The sequence below is a fragment of the Dendropsophus ebraccatus genome, chromosome 1, assembly GCF_027789765.1.
Source record: "Dendropsophus ebraccatus isolate aDenEbr1 chromosome 1, aDenEbr1.pat, whole genome shotgun sequence".
NCBI lineage: Eukaryota > Metazoa > Chordata > Amphibia > Anura > Hylidae > Dendropsophus > Dendropsophus ebraccatus.
In genome coordinates, this window is record NC_091454.1 from 31,716,025 (window position 1) to 31,736,057 (window position 20,033).

A 20,033-nucleotide genomic window follows, 5' to 3' on the forward strand; every position below is an offset into this window, starting at 1 on the left:
TGACTGCTCAACTACATGAAATTAATCTATATAAACATGAATTGGCTCTAAGGAGGCTTAAAGTCTCATATTCTTCACAGAGCAACAAATCTGGCTCTATGCTGGCTAAGCTTCTAAGACAACGGAGTGCCAAATCTAGAGTCCCATATATCTTCTCTTCAAACCAGACAAGAATATCGGATCCTAAAGGCATCTCAGATGCTTTAGCTGACTTCTATGAGTCTCTTTATAATTTAGCCGCAGACCCTCATACTCCTCAACCTACACCATCATTGATCACTTTCTTATTGGATAAGTGTGACCTCCCAAAAGTAACCCCCCAACAGTTGGAGGAACTTTCTTCACCTGTTACCGATCAGGAGATAAGCATGGTTATTAAAACTCTTAAAACAAACAAAGCACTAGGGCCTGACGGTCTTTCTAACGAACTATATAAAATGTATGCCCCCATATTGACCCCCTATCTTTCTAGAGCCTTTAATTCCATAATGTCCACTGGTACATTCCCTAAAGAGATGCTATCTGCAGTTGTTGTTGCTTTACCCAAACCGGGGAAATCCCCAGATAACCCAGCCCACTTCCGACCCATCTCACTGCTCAACGCAGATCTAAAATTGTATTCTAAATTACTGCCCCTCCGCCTAGTGGAGGTTCTTCCTCAGATCCTTCAGAAGGACCAAGTAGGGTTCGTGCACGGCCGTCAAACCCTGGACGGGACTCATAGGTACCTGGATATTATTGCATTAGTCGAGGCCTTACATTGGATGCGGAGAAGGCGTTCGACCGGGTTCACTGGGGGTATCTGAGACAGGTCATGGAAAAGTTTGGCTTGACAGGCCTGTTTTTAACTGCAGTGATGGCATTGTATACACTACCTTCCGCAAGGGTTCTTTCTTCTGGCACCCTATCTAGAGAATTTAGTATAACTAATGGCACCCGCCAAGGATGCCCTTTGTCTCCTATGATATTTACACTAATTATGGAACCTTTTAGCTCACTTGATTAGGTCCTCTCCGAATATAAAAGGCATCCAAATAGATTCCACAGATCACCGCATTGGTCTCTTTACGGATGATGTAATTATAAGTGTGACGTCTCCTGTACATTCATTGTTTGCTCTAGAGCAAATATTAAGTGAGTTTGGGAAAGCGAGGTACTACAAAGTTAATGCGTCAAAATCACTGATTCTAAACATGGGAGTCCCTGCCCCCCAACAATCCCAATTGCAAAACATATACCCGTATAAATGGACAGATGGCCAAATTCCATATCTAGGGATCATTCTCACGTTTCCTCTAAAGAAATTAGTACCGGTTAATAGTGCAAACTTAACAGCAATTATATCTAAAGAAGTAGAAACCTACAAGAACCTCCCCTTATCCTGGGTGGGTCGCATAGCTGCGGCAAAAATGATGGGTATTACCTAAGATACTTTATTATTTCAGGAACTTACCAGTATCCTTCCCTTTGTATATAATAGCTAGATTACAAAAAAATTATCAATACTTTTGTATGGAAAGGACAAAAAGCGAGGATTAAATCTACCATTATGTGCTTACCAATGTCTAAAGGAAGGGCTGGGATGTCCATTAGTTAAATATTATCACTGTGCATCTATTGTGGACCAAATTAAGTCCTGGATGCTTGGAACTAATATGAAGCATTGGGTGGATAATGAACTGTCTATTACCAAAGCTACCTCCTTTTAGGGATCTGTTGTTGATGGCTTTGCTTCCCGGTAAAATTATTTCTTCCTTGAAGAATTCCTCCCCTACGATATTAGCAGCTCTATCAGTTTGGAAGTTGATAGCACTTCAATATAAAATTCTCCCTCCGAGATATAAATTGTTACCATTAGAAGTTATCCAACAATACATCCCGGGCCTGGAATTAAGGGTATGGAGAGAAAGGGGTATATTAACATTGGGACATTTATATGTGGGAAATGTTATGAACTCGTTTTTACACATATCACAAACCTATAACCTAACGTATAAAGAGTTTTACAAATATTTGCAAGTGAGACACATGGCAAGTAGCTTACCACCAGACAAACCCTCTCGTCTTTGAGCCTCCAGGCTTTGAGCGTTTTTTCTATGACACTTAACGCTTAAGTAGCGTACAAAGCCCTATTGGGTAGCTCATCTGCCACTCTAACCTTTACACAAAAATGGGAAGAAGACTTGGCAACCAAGTTTACAACTGATCAGTGGGACAGCACATATAAAATCCCTTATACTCTTTCTAAATGCTCTAATCATCTAGAAGCTTCCAGGAAGCTTATGTACCGATGGTACCTTACACCATACAGATTAGCTAAAATATACCCTGGCGCCTCCCGCGTGTGCTGGAGATGCCATAAAACTGTGGGCACTCTACAACACATTTGGTAGGACTGTACCACCGTAGCGCAATTGTGAAAGAAGGTCCATGAGTTAATATGTAAGGTTATAAGTTATGTCCCTCCATGGAATCCAGGCATACCCTAATTATCTATCTTAACTCCTCCATAATGTGGTTAACAGGATATTTAGCTACATGACTGTTAGTGATTGTGCTCTGCCTTATTTGCATTCTCATTCCACCTCCTAGAGATTTGTTGTAGTTTTCATAATGGATATGTGTTGACCAAGTATGTTGGTATATTAGTAGGTTGTATTGGTTATACTTGAACTGGTTTAGTTCATATTGTTTGTTGGTTTGTTAGTTTCCTTTGTTATCTTCTTATGTCATTTTATTCCGGTATGTATGTACATTGTCTTTAAAATCAATAAAATATTTGAACAAGAACCCATGATGTTAAAGGAGAAGTCTGGGCAGACCTTTTTTTTTTTTCAGCAAGTGCTAGTGAGGATGAAAGATACCTCCTCCTCCGCTCCTGGTACCGCTCAGCGGACCCCCTACAGCAGCTGACTGGCTAAGTGGACCTCACCCGTCACAACCAGGAAGCGGCTGGGGACTGGAGCGGCGGTATGCGGCCACCAGCGCTAGAGCAGGGGATGTAAGAGCATGTTGTTTCTTTTATCCATCCCCTTGCTTAAAAAATGGGTCTGGCCGGACTTCTCCTTTAATTACAACAAAGGGTGAGATCATGGGAGGGCAGACTGGATATGTTCCCCAGGTGTAAAAAGCAATTGTATCGGACCATTGGCACCAGCAGCAGTTAGGAAATTTTTTTATAAAAAAATGAGCATACACTATTTTGGCAGCAGACTCTCCAAGCCAAGCTTTATCCTTGCCCACAATAGAGAGTCCTATCCAGCACACCACATCTGTTTATTCCATTGGAGTGCATTTCATAATCTTTTTTTTTTTTTTTTTTTTTTCTTAATTATTTTGTACTCTGTGGCAGCTGTGATATATTTCTATGAATATGCATATAGGAATCATTTAGCAATAGCACCAGTGCAACTTCTATTAATGACAATAATTTTTACAGACCTGCTAGCTTTTCTCAAAGAAGCTACTCCTACTCTGCATTTTACCTTTTTATTAATTGCTTGAACTTGTTACCTGTATAAAAAAAAAACACCTGTCCACTCACTCTATCCCTTACACACCAACCTCTTAACCATTGCAAAGACCAAGGAGCTGTCTTAAGAACACCTGGGACAAATTTGTAGACCTGCACTAGGCTGGGATGGGCTACAGACAATAGGCAAGTTTTTTTTTTTGTTTTTTTAGAGTAAGAGGAGAAAGAATATCACTTTAAATTTAGGTTTACATGGACAATAACATCATTGGAGCTTGCTCAGTAAAGCCATTAGGTCTTCCTCTACTCTCAAGTTCTCTCCAGAGCAGTGATAGTACTGGCAGCAAACTCACATATATTTAAATGCAAAATATGTGTTGGGTAGCTGTCTGCAGTTCGACTAAGTGTGCTAGGATCAGCTAAGGGGACGAGCCCTTTTACATAAGCCGATTATCAGTATTCATCATTCCTTGGAACTCTCATTAACCTGACCGGTCCAAAAACAAGGAAACCCTAGTTCGTCAGTTTGAGTCTTTTGGGCAGCCATTAAAAATTAACCAACATCACCCTGTCTGAATCGAGCCTTGCTAACATAACAAAGAAGCGCCAATCTTGTTAATCTTGCTCCATGAGTGTTTTTTTTTGTTTTTTTTTTATGGAAAATAGAAGTTACTAAAACAAAGCGGCCAGAAGAGCCAAAAGGTCCTTTATAACTGCACATTGTGAATTGTTACAACCGGGCATGGGAGGGGATGATTTATAGGCTAAATCAGACAGCTGATGCAATGCGCAAATGGGTGTCATAAAATAATATATCCATGCATCCATTACTGCATGGAAAATGTGCAGCAGCCAGCAGCGTTCTCTGGTCAGATGTTGGGAGTTTCAGGAGTACAGTATGAAGGGGGGAGGGGGGTGTAACGTAAGGTAGAGTTTTTGTTTCCTCGCCAATTTTGTTTCCTCGCCAATTATGTTTTTTAACTACTGAAGGTTTCTTTCTGCCTGTTTGAGCATACCATTTAGGCAACCATACTGTGTCTCTATTGTTAATTCTTTTCATGTTTTTGCTTTTATACCTCTGTCTATATATACTAACTAAATCTTTTTATGTTGCAAAATGTATTTGTGTTCTATTATGTGCACTACATTTTCTCCTTTTTGTTTAAAACAGCCCCCTTATCATTCTTACACCTTTCACCACTTATGTAAAGATGCTTTCGGCTACTTCGAAGACCGTTCCACAATAAGAAAAAAAAAAAGAAATTCCCGGGAGGCTAACTCTGTATATGTTGTGAGGAGATATATTTCAAGGTCTGCACTTACCAACCAGATAACTGCAGCTCTGGCAGAAACCGCTCCAGTCTTCTAATTAAAAACAAGTTCAGTCATTTTTTTTCCCACTCTCTCTTTAAGAAAAGGAAAGTAGATGGTCGTGCGCAGTCAGCAAAAGAACAACATTAGTGAAGTGTGAAATGAAAGGAGCAATGATCTTCGGTAACGGGCGGTCTCCATTTTGAAGATGCGGCGCTCGGAGTATAGATTCACATTTAAATCGCATTAAACATTTTGTAAACACGTTGAATTAATCTTATGCTGCTCCTGAGCTGAAGCCTGCATTATAATACAGAGCTGTATTTACTATTGTTCAAGCTTCAGAGCTCAAATCTTTGTTATTTTTGGTGCGTCTGTCTCCACTGAGTTTTTACCGTGTTCACGGCAAATGTAATCAAAGTAGCAGCAACTAAAGCGGAGTATACACTTTAGAAGCTGTATCCCCTAACTGCACTGTAAACATAAAAGATGGAGGGAGCCTGAAAGGAAGATGTGGGGAAGAATCCCAGGGAAAAGGAGAGGAGAGGGGGTGCTCATTCTTCATACTTCCTGCTGCTGCCGGAACGCAGTCACTCTCTGCCTCTATATATTAAGATGAAACCCCAGGTTACTATATAGAGGCAGTGAGTGACCAGGTGACAGGCATGTAAAGCAGTGCTGGGGGATTATATGTCATCCTGGAGCTGCTAAACAGGGAGGCCCACCAAAGAGTAGGGCCCACCGGGGGGATTCCCCTGTTCCCCTGTGAGCCAGTCCAAGCCTGATGGCACGTGTCTTTAAGATGGGCAGACTCAAACCTGATCCATGCAATGATCTAGCACTTATCAATGAGCTTTTACACGGCTCAATGATTGGGCCACACAAACCATTGCTGCAATCATTGGTGCGGCCCCTCACTCGCTTCCCTTATGATTGTTGGATGCACATCCTGTTATAGATGTGAGGCCAACCAGCAATGATTTTTAAGGCTGCATGATCCAAGTGATTAGCCAACATACAGGCCATTGTTCATTTGTTGGCTTATTGCTTGGTCTTTGCTAGGGCAATAGTGTTGAGAAAGCATGATTGGTCACGCATAGTGTTGAATCGAGCATCAGGGTGGTGCTTGGGTGAAGGTGGTCATACACATTCAATATCTAACTGCTCGTTCGGCCATCAGTTATATATCGCCTGCAGAAAACTTTTCCATTTTTTTGTTCTAATTTTTGTATATTACATCCCTTGAAGGGATGCTTAAACAAAATATACAAAGATTAGATCGCCAGAATTTTAAAATGTTGTAATCTTTGTATATAAATCTTAAACATCCATTCAAGTCCACAATACGGCTATGTATGTTCCTGCTGCTGTTGCCCCATGCAGCAGGAATGTATATAAATGTTTTTGGCCATAAAGGGGATTTAATGTGTGCAGGGCCGTTCCAGTTTGATCGGCCCTGCACACATTAGAGTCTCTGGAGCCGAAGGTAATGACAGGCAGCTGCGATCACCCCTTAAACGCCGCAATGCAAGTCAGTTACAGAATAAGCACCTGTCAGTGACTGATCGGGACCATGCCGGGGGGACCCGATCTCTTGCTTTGACATTGGATCGGCCATCTGCTGATAGTCTGCCCTTAGGCAAGCTCTATGAGAGGATCTCCAATAGTACTAATTAATGCTATGCCATAGCATTGATCATCATATGCAATCTAATGATTGCATATTTACCTGTAAAAAAGTTTTTTGCTTTTTTAAAGTGTAAAAGAAAAAAGTTTTCAAAAATATTTAAATAAACCCCAACAAAGGTTTAAATGACCTCCTTTTCTATTATAAAAATATGTAAAAAATAAACATAATGGGGGAGATTTCTCAAACCTGGTGTAAAGTGAAACTGGCTCAGTTGCCCCTAGCAACCAATCAGATTCCACTTTTTATTCCTCACAGACTCTTTGGAAACTGAAAGGTGGAATCTGATTGGTTGCTAGGGGCAACTGAGCCAGTTTCACTTTACACTATGTTTGATAAATCTCCCCCATGTTCTATTGGAATGAATGGAATCACAGCTAGTTAAAGCTCCGGCCGGGATTCCATCTGGCCGCACGTAAAACTGACATGTCATTGAACCTGTCAGTTTACACAATGTAGCGTGCAGCTCCGGCAGAGGTAAATTGTGTAACTAGAAAGGGCTGGGCCCCATAGCAAACTTTTTTGATTAGGCCCCCATTTCCCCCTCACCCCACTATAGGTAATCCCAGTTTGTTAGCCCTCTGAAAAGTACATAGCAATGCATATGTTAGGCATCTCCCCTCGAATTCCCCCAGTAGATAGTACCCAACATGGTGGACATCTCCCATAGTGTCCCCCAAAATAGGCATTTCCCTTAGTATCCTACCCCCCCCCCCCCAGTACATAATGTCCCCCATGGTATCTCCCTTGGTAGTATTATGACAGCTCAGGAGGCCCAGTGTATTGCAGTTATGGGCCCCCTAATGCAGTGGGCCCTATAGCAGCCGCTATGGCTGCTATGGTGGTAGTTATGCCCCTGCCCTAACACCATTTTTTGGACATATTAATAAGGGTTATCCATGGAGCAGAAAGGGGTCTCACCTGCTCTGTTCTGCATCGCTCACTTCTACCCTCTGCATATCTCAGGAATTTACCTTCTGAAATGAGAGGGTGCCGCTGGTAATCATTGTGTGCCCTGTCCAATAGCTACAGGAGGTTGCCTATACATTGGCAACTTTGTACAGCTGTTGGACAAAACCAAGCCTGCATGTGATGATCATGACCAAGCCCTCTCAACTTAGAAGATATGCTTCGACATGGGGCAGGAGTAAGGGCCAAAGCAGAATGAAGCAATGTTCCTCCCGCCTTCTAACAGCCATAATACCAGGGCAGTTTCTAGGTTCCTAGTCTGTGTATTGTGGCATAGAGCAGTGCAGCACCCCTAACAGATAATGTTCTACTGAATGCAAAAACATTATTCAGGGACTCACAGGTGACGTCTTCTTTGATCTGAGGCATCACTTTCCTTTTTCTCTCCATCCAGCCCAGGCCTCCATGACGGTTAGTTGCAGCCAGGGGCGCCGCAATCATGAGGCGACCTGAATCGTCTGCCTCAGGCGGCGCCACTAGCTGTCACCATGGGGGCGGCATTCAGTGGCAGATTATAATATGAGCGGTTCGGCGGCCGCCCACATTATAATCCGCCACTGACTGTACCATGTACTGGAGCCCCCCCGGCCCCGGGCAGTATCTGTAATGAGATGTTGTGAGCAGGGGAGACTGTATTCATAAGCGCCGCGCTGTAATGAATCAGCCGCGCGGTGCTGTTACTACAGCGCGGCGCTTATGAATACAGTCCCCCCCGCTCCCAGCATCTCATTACAGATACTGCCCGGGGGCGGGGGGGCTCCAGTACATGCATTCCACGTCCGTGATCCGTCAGGATCACGGAACGTGGGAATGCAGCCTTTAGTCCCTTTAGTGCGCGGCTGCCGGAGGTGTCCCATCCTGTCCCCGGCAGCGCGCGCATCAGAGAGATCCCCGTGCGCCGGAAGTCACAGCCACAGGCGCACGGGGAGATCTGTGATGCGCGCGCTGCCGGGGACAGGACGGGACACCTCCGGCAGCCGCGCATCACCCGGGACCAGACCAGAGAGGCTCGACGGGGGAACGGAGGGCAGGTGAGTTGTGTGCTGTTTTTTGTTTTATCTGCTGTGCAGGGGGGGGGGGAGAGGGGGACCATCTATAAGGGAGGGGGGAAAGAGGGGGACGATCTATAAGGGAGGGGGGAAAGAGGGGGACGATCTATAAGGGGAAACCATCTATAAGGGGGGGGACCATCTATAAGGGAGGGGGAGAGGGAAGAGGGGGACTATCTATAGGGGGGAGAAGGGGACCATCTATAAGGGAGGGGGGAAAGAGGGGGACCATCTATAAGGGGGGGGCCATCTATAAGGGAGGGGGAGAGGGAAGAGGGGGACTATCTATAGGGGGGGGAAAGAGGGGGACCATCTATAAGGGAGGGGGACGATCTATAAGGGGGGGGGACCATCTATAAGGGAGAGGGAAGAGGGGGACCATCTATAGGGGGGGGAAGGGGACCATCTATAAGGGAGGGGGGAAAGAGGGGGACCATCTATAAGGGGGGGGCCATCTATAAGGGAGGGGGGAAAGAGGGGCACCATCTATAAGGGGGGGCCATCTATAAGGGGGGGGGCCATCTATAAGGGAGGGGGAGAGGGAAGAGGGGGACTATCTATAGGGGGGGGAAGGGGACCATCTATAAGGGAGGGGGGAAAGAGGGGGACGATCTATAAGGGGGGGGGGGACCATCTATAAGGGAGGGGGAGAGGGAAGAGGGGGACCATCTATAGGGGGGGGGGAAGGGGACCATCTATAAGGGAGGGGGGAAAGAGGGGGACCATCTATAAGGGAGGGGGGAAAGAGGGGGACCATCTATAAGGGGGGGCCATCTATAAGGGAGGGGGGAAAGAGGGGGACCATCTATAAGGAGGGGACCATCTATAAGGGAGGGGGACCGTCTATAAGGGGGGGGAAGAGGGGGACCATGTATAAGGGGGGGAGGGTGACCATCTATAAGGGAGGGGGAGAGGGAAGAGGGGGACCATGTATAAGGGAGGGGGGAGAGGGGGACCATGTATAAGGGGGGGAGGGGGACCATCTATAAGGGAGAGGGGACCATCTATAAGGGGGGGAAGAGGGGGACCATCTATAAGGAGGGAAGAGGGGGACCATCTCCTAAAAGATCAGCACCCTCCTCTCCTGACATCCTCTGTGCTGCTGGGACTTCTCCTATAGGATTAGCACCCTCCTCTCCTGACATCCTCTGTGCTGCTGGGACCTCTCCTATAGGATTAGCACCCTCATCTCCTGACATCCTCTGTGCTGCTGGGACCTCTCCTATAGGATTAGCCCCCTCCTCTCCTGACATCCTCTGTGCTGCTGGGACCTCTCCTATAAAGTCAGCCCCCTCCTCTCCTGACATCCTCTGTGCAGCAAGGGACCAAACATTATGTTTATTGGGGACAGCAGTGGGGGGGCAGTAGTGGATTATAATGTGGGCGGATTGACGGGGGGGGGGGCCTCATTCTATAGTTCGCCTCGGGCAGCAGAGAGGCTAGAATCACCCCTGGTTGCAGCTCCGCACTTCCAGCAACTTCCTTCCCCTTTGCCCTCCTATAAGGTCCCAAACTGTAGTAATTCTGCTGCTTGGTGCAGTAAAGTCTGCATGGTGTGACCTCCATTGCACTGACATACAGGATAATGAGAAAGCTGTGTGACCTCCATTACACACTGACATACAGGATGCTGGGAAAGCTGTGTGACCTCCATCACACTGACATACAGGATGCTGAGAAAGCTGTGTGACCTCCATTACACTGCCATACAGGATAATGAGAAAGCTGTGTGACCTCCATTACACTGACATACAGGATGCTGAGAAAGCTGTGTGACCTCCATTACACACTGACATACAGGATACTGAGAAAGCTGTGTGACCTCCATTACACTGACATACAGGATGCTGAGAAAGCTGTGTGACCTCCATTACACTGCCATACAGGATAATGAGAAAGCTGTGTGACCTCCATTACACTGACATACAGGATGCTGGGAAAGCTGTGTGACCTCCATCACACTGACATACAGGATACTGAGAAAGCTGTGTGACCTCCATTACACTGACATACAGGATGCTGAGAAAGCTGTGTGACCTCCATTACACTGACATACAGGATGCTGAGAAAGCTGTGTGACCTCCATTACACTGCCATACAGGATAATGAGAAAGCTGTGTGACCTCCATTACACTGACATACAGGATGCTGGGAAAGCTGGGTCACCTCCATTACACTGCCATACAGGATGCTGGGAAAGTTGGGTGACCTGTGGCGCTGGGGGCGGAGCTTATCATCGCGAGGGACGGGGCTTATCGCGGCGGGGGGGGGCACGAAATTATCTAGATATATCTGGGGCTCCCTCAGGGCAGGATTCCCCCACCCCCTCCTCATTATCCCCCACCAGCTACTCACCCTGCTCTTCACCACTCCTCTTCATGGTGAGTGAGTCCTCCTCTTCTGGCTTCCGGTGCAGGCAGCCAGTCTGACATACAGAGGCCGCCTGCACAGGAAGCCTCTGTGTCTCTGCCCCTGCGCGTACGCACAGCTAAAGGTTTGCCAGGGGATCTGGAACTTAGATTCCAGATCCCCGGGCAAGCCCTGAGGATGTGGGGGGTGCGGGCCAGGTACTGTCGGGCACCGCAGGGCGCCCCCTAGCTGTGGGCGCCCCGTGCGGTGGCCCGGCTCACCCGGCCCTAGAAACGGCCCTGCATAACACTTTTGTTTTTCCACCTACAGGGCTGGTTGGGGGTGTCATTCTTTTTGTGCCATGATCTCTAGTTTTTATTGATGTCATATTGGTGTACAAGACAAATTTTGACCGCTTTTTATAAAAAAAATTTCGGATTGATTGCTGATTGATTCTGATTGTACAATTCCGACCGCTACAGTGTATAATGGAGGAGATTTATCAAACATGGTGTAAAGTAAAACTGGCTCAGTTGCCACTATCAACCAATCAGATTCCACCTTCCATTTTTCAAAGTGTCTGTGAGGAATGAAAGGTGGAATCTGATTGGTTGCTAGGGGCAACAGAGCCAGTTTCACTTTACACCATGTTTGATAAACTCCCCTTCATGTGTTTTAAATAAATCACGGCCATTGTTGCAAATTGCAACAACAGCCATGATTTATACTAAACATACGTTGTGTGAATATAGCCTTATACTGCACATACAGTATGTATAGATGCACATGTCAACATATACTGTATAGGTATGAGCAGTCCAACATTTCACCACTGTTCACAATGTTCTGCAGTTACTTAGCTTGGCAATAGGGTCGAAACCTTAGTGCTGCCAATAGATAGATACAGAAATTCAATGATTGTATGGGCTATTGTATGAGATTGTATAAGCAATATAATTGAGGCACTATAGTACATACAAAATATACAGTATATAGTAAAATGACAGACAGGATAATTATCACTATGCTCAGCAGGTAAGGGGTTAGTAGTGTTCTAGTGAACACCTAGCTGCGGTATCTCTGTGAAGCTCCGGCTTGTTTCCTCTTGGCTGTGAATAGCCGCTGGAGATGCCGCCAGGGGTTTCAGAGGCCTCGTTTTGTGTTCCTATTAATTATGGATGAAAGATAATGAGATGACAAGACTTGGTTCCCCCATTGATGTAACAACAAAGGGGTTTCTCTCAAGGAGATGGAAAATTGTCGTGGACCAGTTCATTCACAAGGCTTTTAAAACCACTACAACTCTGCTGGGTAAAATGAAGATTCAAATAAAGATCCCTGATCGTTTATAGTATACACTGCATCTATCATGGGGTGGAGGTAAACAGGATTGCTATACATTATTCATGGCGTTATACTTTCTGAATCCTATTAAAAAAATAAATACTCCCATACAGGTTTCTATTTGACACAGGATGTTCGTGCCATAGACAGCCAAACTATGGGATGTCTTTAACTGAATATATGAATACAGTAAATTACTTCTATTTACGAAAATCTCAAGCATTCCAGTACTTATCAGCTGCTGTATGCCCTCCAGGAAGTGGTGTATTTGTTATTGTGCTCCCTGCTGCCACCTCTGTCTATCACAGGAACAGCAGATAGCACAGTGTAAGGCCATGTTCACATGACGTAAGACACTGCCGTTCCAGAATGGCCGATGTTTGAGGAGATGATCCTGGCTTGACTGCAGTATCGGCCGGATGATCTTCACTCCTGATGAATTGGGATGTGGGCGCATCCGTGCATGCCCGCATCTCACTTTGACACTGCACACTGCAAATTGGCAACAACGGCCGTGATTATTACTTAACTTACGTAGTGTGAACATAGCTGAAGACTGGAAAGAAAACTCCACTTCCTGCAGGACATACAGTAGCTGATAAGTGCTGTAAGACTTAATTTTTTTTTTTATAGAAGTCATTTACAAATCTGTGTAAATTTCCGATACCAGTTGATTTAAAAACATGAAAGTAATATAGTAGGAATATATATAAAGGCATCCATCAATGTTCTTACTGTTACATAACTAAGCGCACACCACTCAATCCATAATCGTGATCATATTGTAGAGCAGGGCAGCCGTCGCCCCGAGCAAACAACAGAGCCAAGAGAATAACTTACATAGGGCATGTGACCCGTACAGTTGGCAGCCGTGAGTGGAGCGCTCCTTCCAACTATCTTTGTCGGCCTTTTTCTCCCAGAAAATGCCAAAGATTTTGTTGGATAACATAACTGTACAATACAACTTGGCCAAAAAAACTTGCTTGAAACAGGAATGCATCACTCTGGCCATTGTATCACATCCAGCAAATAAACTATTCAGAAGGCGAAGGGAGATGCCAAAATATCTGTATTAAGTTTAGAATAATCAAGGACGTCTTATTAACGGTTTGCATGACATAAACAGGGGCCAATCTGTGACCTTCTGGGACCGCCAGATTATCCTACATGGCAAAATCAAACTAAGGGCCCTTTTACATGGGCCGATTTACAGCACCGAGGGGACCGTAGATGACGTAGGAGCACATCGGGGAAGCAAAGAGAGGCGAAAATAGACACTGTTTTTCTAGGTCCTCCATATGCCTGCAAAAAGGTGAATTAACATGGTCTGAATACCTTTTTTCTTCATGTCATGGGCAATAAAAATAAAAAAACTGCAAAAATAAAAAATCGTATAGTAATTTATGCTAAAATGAGAACTCCCCAAAATTGCTAGAAAAAGAAGGAAATATTGCTGGCAGTTTTTGGGCATTTTATTTGGCGTCTCTTTTCCACTGCATCTTGTGAGCTAAAGTTGTCTGAAGGAAGCCTTAAAGGAGAATTCCGGGGTCTGTTAAAAAAAAAAACAATCACCAAAAAAACAAGACATCATGTACACCTTTTGTATAGTAACAGTTTGAGCCCAGAATCGCCACTCTCGGACCCCCACATCGCCCATTCTGACTATAAGCTGGTGTCTCCTCACTTCCTGTCCAAGCTGTTACTCTGCCACGCCCACTGTATACGCCCCTCTCCTCCTTGTCCAGCCCACTCAGTCAAACCTTGCTGTTTGTCCCACCCCCTGAATGTTACCACCCTCCCAGTGCTTAGCCTGTATTCCTGCCACCTGCATTCTCTGTGGCATCACTGCTAGTGTCTGCACACCTAATGTGCAGCTTTGCAAAATGGTAAATTACACTGACAAATCACCACATAGTATACACAGCCCCCCCTCTCCTCCCCTTCTGGTCACTACTCACACTGTCTTCTCAGTGAACCTGCACAGCCTGTCATGCTTTGTCCCCCCTGCAGCCCCCACCTCATCCCTTCTGATCACAGCACACATGGAGCTCTCAGTGAGCCTGCACTGCCTGTCATGTTCTTTCCCTCCTGCAGCCTCCACCTTATCAGCGTTCTGGTAAGAGCAGACACACTGAGCTCTTGGCCTGCCTGCTCCAGCATCTCATGCCCTCTCCTCCCCACCTTCTCTGTCCGTATCACAGCTCATACGGAGCTCCCAGCCTGCCTGCTCCATTCTCATGCCCTCTCCTCCCCCCCTGCAGCCCCCACCTCCTCCCGTCCTGATCACAGCTCATACAGAGCTCCCAGCCTGCCTGCTCCAGTCTCATGCTCTCTCCCACAGCCCCCACCTCCTCCCGATCTGATTACAGCACACACTGAGGTGTTCTCAGTGTGGCTGCTCTAGTCTGCCGTACTTTCTCCCCCTCAGCAGCCCCCACCTCATCCCGTTCTGATTGCTGTACAGAACGGGTTGTAGTCAGTGTCTGTACAGGAAGGAGGCATCTCTATGAATATGCATGAGGCTGGGAGGCGTGCCAGGAGCTCAGAGCACGCCTGTACAGTGACGTGGCAAGCCCTACATCACGACCCAAGGTGCAGCTGGGACCCTGCACTCGTCGTGACGTCAGCACAGAATGAGGAAGTAAGCCACTTCCTGCAGCTGGAGACCCAGGGGAAAGTCTGGTAAGGGACCATAATCTGACAGGAGTGTACATTAGGAACTTATATAACTTTTTATGTAGGGAAGAAGTGGGGGAAAAAAAATTTCGCCGGACTTCTCCTTTAAAGTGAATGTAGCACTTCAATGCACATATTAGACATTTCACACAAACTTATTGGCAGCGTCGAGCTGATCCTTTTTTCAAACCACCGACTGGTTTCTGGGATCTTTGCTATTTTCTAAAAATGCTAATTAGGTCTTCTGGTGCACTGGAGACGGGCCCGGTGCCCCCAGGCACTGATATCTTTACCCCCAGGTGTTCCCTCAGTCCCACCTTCTGAGATCATGCACTGGGCCGGACGTGACACAGAAGGCGGGCCTGAGAAGGATTCACCCCAGGGTGGACATATTTGGGCACTGGGCCCACCTGCAATGCACCGAGACCTTATTTGCACATTTATAAAGTGGCAAAGATTTGGGGAACTGGGTGGCAGATTAAAAAAAGAGGACCACACCATCAGAATCAGCGTGGCACTGCCAATAAGGTTGTGTGAAAAGCTTAAGTGCATTAAAGTGGTATATTGGCTTCAAGAGTTTCAGGAAATAGTGGGAAGCTAAGAGTGCATTAGCACTGATACATTCAGGTGCAGTCTGACTAATCCCCTGACTAGGGAACATGTCACCACTCCTGCCCTGTCTGTTTTAGTAAATACTTGTATTCCCCTGTAAAATTCTATAGCATCTTTTCTTAAAGCTCAGTGATGTGTTGTCCTTCTTACTAGTAATCACTTAGTTTCCAACTGGGTGTTACCACTTAGGGGTGTGTCCCTACACTGGAACCCACAGCTCTGATTGGATGGTGCCAGGCAATATAGGAACATACCCCCAATTGGTAACGCCCACTTGGTTACCCCCATTTCTAGTAAAAATTAGGAATGGAACATCTTATAGCTCTAAAAAAAAAAAATGATGACTAAATGTTGTTTCATGGGCAATTCACTTAATTGCTGGAACAGACGCAGGAGTGGTGACAGCAGGCCCTCTTTAAGCTGGCTTCACTGCCTTAAAATTGTGGAAAAACAACAACAGAAACGCCAAGGTGTTGTGTATTTTTTTTTATTTTATTTTTTTTTTGTGCAAAGACCCCAGCGGCCAGATGTTTGCTGATGTTAGCCAGATGTTAGAAAGTTTATGATTTGACTCTCAAATGGTGTTTTTTGGAGTGGCGTTTTTGAGGTTTTGTGGCAGTTTTTCCAAAATGCAGGTGTGGAATGGAATCGTTTGGTCATCTCAAAAACACCATTGCTGTGTGTATGTTTTTTTTTTTTTGTTTTTGTTTTTTTTCCGGGGATAGCCTTTTGATCCAGCAACTATGTCATGTGGTAGTAAAGTGAAAGGAAGTTGAGCCATGTTGGCGCACACAATAACGCTTAAACCCAAAAAAAAGATTACTCGCGTAAAAAAAGGTAAGGAAAAAAAAATGCAAACATGAAAAAAAAGTTGCCTTACGATAGCATTTTTTCTGGTGTTTATTTGAGGGCCAGAAAATTGCCACACAGAAAAACTACCTGTGAGGGAACACTTAAAGGGAACCTGTCAGGTGTTTCACCTCATGCTGCACGCACCAGGCAGGATATTTAGACTCTGGCTCCCCTATTACAATTAAATTGGATTTGCGCTGAAACGCTGTGGTGAAATCCTAGTTTGAAGATAGTATTGATTCTAGTAGTTTTTATTCTTTCAAAATGTTATTTAAAAAAAAATCTAGTGACCTACTCCATGACTGTAAAATGAAGTTGTCCTTTGCCCCAGGGCCAGGCGTTCGGCGTAGGAGAACTGTAATGTATTCTGGGAGTGCTCTGCCGGCACCTGATATTCCAGCCGTTTTCTCAGCCGCTCACCCACTGAGATTAAACTGCTGCATCAATAAGAGTGAGAAATAATCAAAACAAAGCGGACGCCGGCAATATAAAGGGCAGCACTCTCATTACTCCACATCAGAGCCGCAGGCTCATCAAATATTCAGGTGACCCTAATGACGGACGCTGACACTCCATTCATTCTGCAAGCAGTCACTTCCTGCTCCGAGGGACACAGACACCCAGTGGAGGAGGTCTCCATGAATTATTTATACCAGCTCTGAAGATTTGATATCATGGACCAGTTTGGGTTACTAGGTAATGGTTTCTGGTTACCTCCCAGCTGGACTCTTGCTGTGATGACTGGTTCATGAAAACCAGCTCTGGGAACAGCCAGTGACCGGACCGTGACCCAACCAGCTCCTCTATGAGATCGGACGTTCTTACTACTTTATTGTTTTATAATCATGAAGTCTTTGATACATTTGTTTACATTGGAAATCTGCCCATCGTAGCAACTGCAAGAAGAGTTTAGGAGCCGGAGATTATTAATAGGCTGCTAAAAGCGTAAATGGATTTCTCTGCGTCGGGCTGGCGAAGAAACAAAATGTTATAAAGTTGTGAACTGAACTGATCTTAACTTTTTACCCTCTCTAGATCGCTGATCGTTGCCTTTTAACACCAGCTATTACACCGCCATCAGCTGATAAACGGCCAAATACTACCGATAATCACTCTGTGTAATAGGGCCTTAAAGGGAACCTGTCACCCCCCGTGCCGGGGTGACAGGCTCCCGACCCCCCGTTAGAGCCCCCTATACTTACCTAATCCCGCCGGGTCCCGCTTCTGGAGGTGGTCGGGTGATGAAGATCTCAGCCGCTGCAGCCCAGCGCGCGCGCTGAGAGATGAGTCCAACACCCATAGAGAATGACAGGAGAGTCCAGCGCTCCGTCATTCTCTATGAGCGTTGGACTCCTCTCTCAGCGCGCGTGCCGGGCTGCGGCGGCTGAGATCTCCGGGACCCGACCACCTCCAGAAGCGGGACCCGGCGGGATTAGGTAAGTATATGGGGCTCTAACAGGGGGTCGGGAGCCTGTCACCCCTGCACAGGGGGTGACAGGTTCCCTTTAAGAGATCCCGTCCAGGGATCATAAACTAGTTACAAGTTATACTGAATCTTTACCACAAAGATATATCAATCTGCTCAGCTCTTCCTGCTCTATAACATGATGGCGATCGATTAGAAAGCATTGTCTTGGTGACAGGTTCCCTTTAGGCCATTGTTTAACGCTACCTATGGATGGAATTATTCACTATGATCATTCATTCCGGTCAAAGTTAGTGTTAAACAACGACTGTTTATAGTAGAATGACTATTTGTGCAGCGTGCGAACATAAGGCCCTATTCTACTGAACGATTATCGGCCGATAATCATCCCATAGAATAGAAGGCAACGATCAGCCGACATCATTCATGTCGGCTGATCGTTACGTTGTTTGTCCTTAAAGCATGTTGAAAAACAAACGACTGCTGCCGTCGCCCTGTGGAATAGGAGCGGCGGCAGAAGACCGCCACTATCCTCTATGGGCTGCCCAGACGATCTAGCGGTCACCTAGGCACCTCCCCGCGGCCCCTCCTGCACTCACCCGTGCTTGTTTGCTTCTCATAGTCACCCTGTGGAATAGGGGCTATAGCCCTATATGTTTCTTGGACAAATTTTATTGTTTACCCATTTTTAAGATACGCCATCAACATCTGATCACTGGGGGTCTGACTCCCATCACCCCTGGTGTTAACCAGCGCCATTGCATCACTAAACACAGTTAAAAAGAGCCAGAAGCAGCCGGCTTTTCTACAGTCTTCATAACTGTCCTGTGTCAACGATCAGCCGACAAATGAGAAAACACACATTTATTGACTGATCGCATCTTTTGTGCGGCTAATGAAATTGTTAGTGACCCCAGATCAATCTCTGTAAACAGGGGATGTGCTGCACTAATAATCCAGTGACTGTTCATGTGGCTCAGCCGCACAATAATGGAGCCGTGTGAAGGCTCTGCAAACAAGCTATCACAGTGACTGTCACTAGTTATCAGGGCCTAAAAGACCTAAACTGCATTTCAGCTCCTATTCACCCCAGTGTGTGATTATTACACACAGAGAATAAGAAAAAAGTATATTTTAGCCTCAAAATAGTGTGTGAACATAGCCTTGGTCTGTTATATCTCCCTACTTAAAGGGGATAGTTAGGATTAGAAAAAAAAAAAAGTACAGCAACTTTCTTGAAGAAAAGAAAACGGCACCACATTTGTCCTCAGGTTGTATGTAGTATTACAATTCACCTTCATTCACTTCAATGGAACTGACATCAAAAGAAAGTCACAGTGCCTTCACTAAAAAACACTATGGAAGAAAGTGGAATGGTGGAGTTTATTACAGGTGTAGCAATCGTGGATGTGGGGGTCGTGGTGCGGCTCTGTGATAGCATAGACTTCTGAATCATCATATACATGTAGAAAAAACGGGAGCGCACTCACCCAATAAAATTTCCTTCTCTTTATTCGTTCATATCAGGTTAAAAGCCATCCATGTATAATCGGGTGGTAGATACGCCAGAGTACTGTATTCACACAGACGTGACAGCTGCTTCGCGCCCTGCCGGCGCTTCTATCAAACGTCGCACCCGATTATACATGGATGGCTTTTAACCTGATATGAACGAATAAAGAGGAAGAAATTTTATGGGGTGAGTGCGCTCCCCTTTTTTCTACATGTATATGATATTCAATGGAACTGAGCTGCAAAACCCACACCCAAACTAGAGCCAGGAAAGGTGCTGGTTTTTGGAAGAAATCGGTCATGTTTTTCCAAATCTGAATAACCCTTGTTTCTCTTAATTCGCCATTTGTCATGTTAACTATAAAAATGGCTAATGCTACCAAGCACTATGCCATAAGCCGGAGTGCCGTGAGGTGGTACAGCAAGGTGGGGTTGGGGTACACTTGGGCACTTGCCATGGTGGCCAGGAGTGGTGTTAGAACCTACCCCCAGACACATGGGTATTGCACTTGTAAAAGGGTAGCCCAGGTGTAAGGTGTAGGGGAGGGGCGGCGATACAAACTTAGGATAGAGTCCAGCACTTAAACAAAGGGACTTCTTTACTTAAGACTGCTTTGGTGCAATACAGTACGAAAGTAGTAGCAACTTCAACAGCAGGTGCAGATGACAGAGGTGAAGAATAGTAGAAGTAGTTGAGGTAGCTTAGAGTAGGTATAGGGACCGTCTTGGGGGCCTTGTCCAACTAGTAGTGTACTCTGTCGGCCCAGTTTAGTA

General features: G+C 45.7%; 1 protein-coding gene across 1 annotated transcript in view; it reads left to right on the forward strand.

Annotated features, from left to right (window-relative positions):
• LOC138773051 (START domain-containing protein 10-like) overlaps positions 1 to 20,033 on the forward strand; it is a 51,085-nt gene that overhangs the window by 24,791 nt on the left and 6,261 nt on the right. The window lies entirely within an intron of this gene.